Source organism: Rhipicephalus microplus, unplaced genomic scaffold (assembly GCF_043290135.1).
Source record: "Rhipicephalus microplus isolate Deutch F79 unplaced genomic scaffold, USDA_Rmic scaffold_973, whole genome shotgun sequence".
NCBI lineage: Eukaryota > Metazoa > Arthropoda > Arachnida > Ixodida > Ixodidae > Rhipicephalus > Rhipicephalus microplus.
The window spans coordinates 10,001-15,919 of NW_027465523.1; the positions used below are offsets into that span (position 1 = coordinate 10,001).

General features: G+C 58.5%; 2 non-coding genes across 2 annotated transcripts; both read right to left on the minus strand.

The window, feature by feature from the left end:
- Positions 1-441: 441 nt before the first annotated feature.
- On the minus strand, positions 442-594 carry LOC142795947 (5.8S ribosomal RNA). The gene has a single exon (XR_012893428.1). It is a non-coding gene; the product is annotated as a 5.8S ribosomal RNA (ribosomal RNA).
- A 1,719-nt stretch (positions 595-2,313) lies between these two features.
- On the minus strand, positions 2,314-4,128 carry LOC142795948 (small subunit ribosomal RNA). Its single transcript, XR_012893429.1, has one exon. It is a non-coding gene; the product is annotated as a small subunit ribosomal RNA (ribosomal RNA).
- Between the last annotated feature and the right edge of the window lie 1,791 nt (positions 4,129-5,919).

Here is a 5,919-nt window from a genome sequence, read left to right on the forward strand (position 1 = left end):
ACACCCTGCTTACTTCGAGGGCAACAAGCGCAACGCAAGGCTGCGATCTCGCGCACTTTGCGCACGGCTGGAGAAGCTTTGCTGGCCGGCTTTCGCTCCTCGTGTTTACCGTGCGTTAAAGTTGCGCGTCCGTGGCTCTCGCAGCTCTTGCGCGCCCGGTCGCAGAGAGGAGTACGCAACCTCGACCGCACTTTCCCTGCAGGCTTCCTTCCGACTCGAAGTCCTGCGGCGGTCTCAACGAGGTGCCACATCCTCAATGCAGTCGGTCGCCCCCGTTTCGGTTGGGCTCTGGCACGACGGTCGCCACCGTCTCGCCCTTGAGTGGCCGCTGTTGGCGCTCGCTGTGAGGTGTTCAGCGTGCTGTCCGTGTTGCCGACGCGGTCAAAACGAGTCGACGGCTCACGTTCCCTTGTGCGCCGAAGGCTCTCTTGATATGTGATCCGACCCTCAGACAGACGAAGCCAAGGGAAGACCCAAGGCCGCAATGTGCGTTCAAAGAATCAGTGCTCAGTGTGTCCTGCAATTCACACCAAGTCTCGCAGCTGGCTGCGTTCTTCATCGACCCGAGAACCGAGTGATCCACCGCTTAGAGTCGTGAAAAAGTGTTTGTTCAATTCCGTACAGTCAAAACCAAACGTTTCTGGCACTCGGCCAAACAGTGGCCAAGAAGGGCGCTTTTCAGCGCACGCTTGGACTCCAAAACTCTGCCGCGCCTTTTTCGGCTGCCGCAAATCGAGCAAACGGTGTGTTTCGGACGGCGTTTCGCTTTCGCTACTTGCGAGTGCTTTCGTGGTCCACCCCTCTATAAATACTCGGGAGGCGTCGAAGCCGGTTCTCCAAGCCGGACCCGTAGGTATCGTTGTGTGCTCGCTCTCATTGGCCCGCCTAACCAGAAAATGCCTGCGGTACACCCATTTGGATAAGAGTGCACGCAGATGCGGGCCTCGACGGCTACACATTTCCTCGGGCGGCCGCCTCCCGGCCTCCGTGGAGCGCGGGATGCACGGTCCCATCGACAAGCCTCTCCCGTTTTTACCGTGGCGTCGCGGTTCACCACGGCAGGCGGGTCGGTCTCCTCCGCATAAAAAGGGGGACCCCCGCTTTTTGTTCCACGAAATCGCACAAGCTTTTTTCGCATCCACGGTTTGCCACCGCACACCAAAATGCCGATCCGGCTGCCTACTTTAGCCAACAGGTGGAGCCAGGCGCGCCGTACTTGCGCGGCACTTCCCACGTCCACCGAAGTCGGTGCCAAGGACCACTTTCGGCGCCGGAGCCGCGTACGAGCCTACTCGAGGCGGAAGAACGAAGCCAGCAAGGGCCTGGCCGCAAGTGCGTTCAATTGTCGGGACGTCCAAGTCCCTCGTTCTTCCGTGCTTCCTCTTTCGGCAAGTCGTTGCGGCACCTTCCCAAAGCGCGCAGACCCGCTAATCGCGACGAGCGCGACGTGGCCGTGCCGCCTTTCCCTCGGCAGCAAGCAAAACGCCTGGCAACGTCGACGCTCCCCTAACCGCGATCTCGCACCGTGTTTCGTGTGGCGAATTCAAAAGCCGGCCGGCGCTGCTGCAACCATTACGGTCGGTACGCATACGCCGCGGAGGGCGGGACGGTCATCGGAGCGTGCGGTTCCTCCATCGAGTACTGCGCACCTCGGCCGTCGCATCGCCGTGCCATGACCGGCCGCGCGTCAACGCGAACCGGTGCCAGCGAGATCCCTCGCCTGCAAGAACCGACCGGCAGCCTCCGTCACCCGAGGACGCGGAGGCGCTTGCCGCGGACGGCGGGACGGTATGCACTGGTGCACAGCGGACCCGTCACATCGCCAGTTCCTTGACCGACCGCCGACGCTTGTGCCGTTCCTCTCGTACTTGGCAGTCGCCGCGCGATTGTCGGGTCTCGTTCTTGCACGCTCGAACGGTCGGGAGGGCACTCGGCTGGCGTTTCGGGAACGCGCAGCCTCGCCTTCTACCGACGTAACCACGACTCGCCGTTCGCGCTCCGCCGCTCCTGTTTACAGTACTAGGCGGTCCCGCAGCGGTCGGGTCGCGCATTTCGAGCGCTTCGAGCCACGGTGCAGTGGCGGGTCGAAAGCCGACCTATGAGTGCGTTGCGCCGTTTGTACCCGCGTCCGCCACCTGGCCGACCGTCCAAGGTCGCGGTGTTGGCGTCCGCTGGGCGCAACAATTTGTCACGGGGTGCCGCTCCACATTCAGGCAGCCCCGTGGGGAAAAGCCGACCCCGCGTCCAAACGGGGTCAGCGGCAGAAAGTGTCGGGCGCAGACGCAGCTGAGGCGCTCACCCTTCACAATCCGTTAATGATCCTTCCGCAGGTTCACCTACGGAAACCTTGTTACGACTTTTACTTCCTCTAAATGATCAAGTTTGGTCATCTTTCCAACAGACCGGCGCAACCGAAAGGCCGCGCCGGACATCGGTCCGAAGACCTCACTAAATCATTCAATCGGTAGTAGCGACGGGCGGTGTGTACAAAGGGCAGGGACGTAATCAACGCGAGCTTATGACTCGCGCTTACTGGGAATTCCTCGTTCAAGGGGAACAATTGCAAGCCCCTATCCCAATCACGAAAGAAGTTCCACGGGTTACCCAGTCTTTTCAGACAGGGATAAAGACACGCTGCTTCCTTCAGTGTAGCGCGCGTGCGGCCCCGGACATCTAAGGGCATCACAGACCTGTTATTGCTCTGTTTCGTGCGGCTAGGAGCCGCTTGTCCCTCTAAGAAGGTTGTAAGGTGCTGGGAACCCCGCACCTATTTAATAGGCTAGAGTCTCGTTCGTTATCGGAATTAACCAGACAAATCGCTCCACCAACTAAGAACGGCCATGCACCACCATCCACCGAATCAAGAAAGAGCTCTCAATCTGTCAATCCTCCCAGTGTCCGGGCCGGGTAAGTTTTCCCGTGTTGAGTCAAATTAAGCCGCAGGCTCCACTCCTGGTGGTGCCCTTCCGTCAATTCCTTTAAGTTTCAGCTTTGCAACCATACTTCCCCCGGAACCCAAATACTTTGGTTTCCCGGAAGCTGCCCGCCGAGTCATTTGAGTAACTCAGGCGGATCGCTGGTTGGCATCGTTTATGGTCAGAACTAGGGCGGTATCTGATCGCCTTCGAACCTCTGACTTTCGTTCTTGATCAATGAAAACATTCTTGGCAAATGCTTTCGCAGTAGTTCGTCTTGCGACGGTCCAAGAATTTCACCTCTAGCGCCGCAATACGAATGCCCCCGTCCGTCCCTCTTAATCATTACCTCGTATTCCAAAAACCAACAGAACAGAAACGAGGTCTTGTTCTATTATTCCATGCAAGTTTATTCAGGCGACTCGCCTGCGTTGAGCACTCTAATTTTTTCAAAGTAAAAGCACCGGCCATCTCGAGGCACACAATGAAGTGCACCAAGAAAGAACCGGCATGATGTTCAGTCCGAGCCGTCGCATCGGGTAGATGCACTACTCGTCTGGAACTGAGATCCAACTACGAGCTTTTTAACCGCAGCAGCTTTAGTATACGCTATTGGAGCTGGAATTACCGCGGCTGCTGGCACCAGACTTGCCCTCCAATTGATCCTCGTTAAAGGATTTAGAGTGTACTCATTTCAATTACGGGGCCTCAAAAGAGTCCCGTATTGTTATTTTTCGTCACTACCTCCCCGTGCCGGGAGTGGGTAATTTGCGCGCCTGCTGCCTTCCTTGGATGTGGTAGCCGTTTCTCAGGCTCCCTCTCCGGAATCGAACCCTGATTCTCCGTTACCCGTAACAACCATGGTAAGCAAGTAACCTACCATCGAAAGTTGATAAGGCAGACACTTGAAAGAAACGTCGCCGGCTCGTGGCCATGCGATCAGCACAAAGTTATCCAGAGTCACCACACAATACGGGCCGAAACCCGATCGATCTTGGTCTAATAAAAGCACCCGTTACCCAAAGGGCTCCAGGCTCACTGCATGTATTAGCTCTAGAATTGCCACAGTTATCCAAGTAGGAAGAAACGATCTAAGGAACCATAACTGATTTAATGAGCCATTCGCGGTTTCGCCTTATTTCGGCATGTACTTAGACATGCATGGCTTAATCTTTGAGACAAGCATATGATTACTGGCAGGATCAACCAGGTAATCGTTCGACTGCGCGTCCGTCCTCGCCTTCGGCGGGCCGGACGCAGTCTGTGTGCGGCGGAGGCCACCTTCAGGCGCCCCAACACGCTTATTTTGCACTCCGAGATGACGGCGTTCGAGCTCGCTACGGCACAACCTTCCCGAAAGACGAGTGGGAGCCGTGCGGCAAGAAGCACGTTCATGCTCGCTCTTTTTCGTTGCATCGACTCGGTCGCGCCGTGCGGGTTGCCCAAGCCCGCTGCACTGTCGGTGGACCGGCCGGAACTAGCAACGGAGCCGAGACTGCAAAGCCGCCAGACGACGGGTCACGCCCGCGTCTTCGGCGCTTTCGCATCTGAATCGCCCGAGGACGACACGGAACACACCTCGATATCGTGGTAAAACGGCACCGTCCGACAACCAGCCCCTAACGCATCAAGCGGATGAGGCTGCAGACGACTGCCGTGGATTCCCCTGGAGCAGACCCGAGGACACGCTTGACGAGGCCGAAGCCCGCCGCATATCAGACACCCGGTCGCTTTCGCGTACGCCGCTCACGAGAACCCCCACATAATAGCAGCGATAAGTACCCAGACCTCCTTGGGCACTAATACGAGCGTACTCGAGAAAATTTCACCGCGGGTGTGCCCCGAAACGTGTGGCACGTTGAGCGTGCCACAAGTCTACGTCGCTCTCAAACCCGCCGAGGTCGTAGAATTTGCGACCCTACTCACGAAATTCCCACCGAGGATACGGCCGCAAACGTACCGCACCTTGGGTAGGCCACGAGTTTGTGCAACACTACGCTGACGGCACAGCACCGAGGTCGTGCGCGCACGCACGGGAAAATTCCGCCGCGGTTTCTGCCGAAAACGTGAGGCACCACGACTCTCCGCAAGTTCGCGTCGACTGCGAAAGACCGAAGTCGTGAACGACGTGTCCGCTACTCGCCGCCGACACGCTGGACACCAAACGTACAACGACTCGACGGCGTAGTAGAGGCCCACGACGCGGTTTTCCTTAACGACGTCTCGGCGTGGCACCGACAGGTTAGAACGGCCGACCAACGTTCCCTGTCCGCCGTTCGGCTCAGTCGAAGGGCTCGGCGACTTCGGCAACGCTGCGAAGCCGCACGGTGACGCACGCCATGTCCCCATTTTTTTTTTTTTTCTTTCTGCGTCTGCCGGGGTGCCCCTATAATAGCAGCGATAAGCACCCAGACCGCCGTGGGTCGCTCGCCCCGGCTGACGTGGTTTTTCGTACTCCTGCGGCGGTCGCCGTCAAGCACGTCCAAATACGCTACTTTCGTGGGCGCATTCACGCTCTTTCGCTTCGCCGGAGTGCCAGCACTCACTCTGCCAAAAACGGCGAACATCCGAGCGGCGGTTCCCACTTTTGCGTCGGCGTCGCAAACCCCGCCCCGGCAGACGAGGTTTGCCGTACTCGTGCGACGGTGGCCGGCGGGCACGTCGAAAGACGCCGATATCGTGCGCGAATTGGCGCACCTTGGCTTCACCGGAGTGCCGCCACTGACTCCTCCAAAAACGGCGAAGATCCGAGCGGCGCTTCCCACTTTCGCATCGGCGTCCCGAACTCCGCCCCGGCTGACGCGGTTTACCGTACTCGTGCGACGGTCGCCGGCGAGCACGTGGAAAGACGCCGATATCGTGCCCGAATCGGCTCCGTTCGGCTTCGCCGGAGTGCCAGCACTGGCTCGGCGAAAGACGACGAACATCCGAGCGACGGTTCTCACTATTGCGTACGCGTCGCAAACCCCGCCCCGGCAGACGCACTTTGCCGTACTCGTGCGAC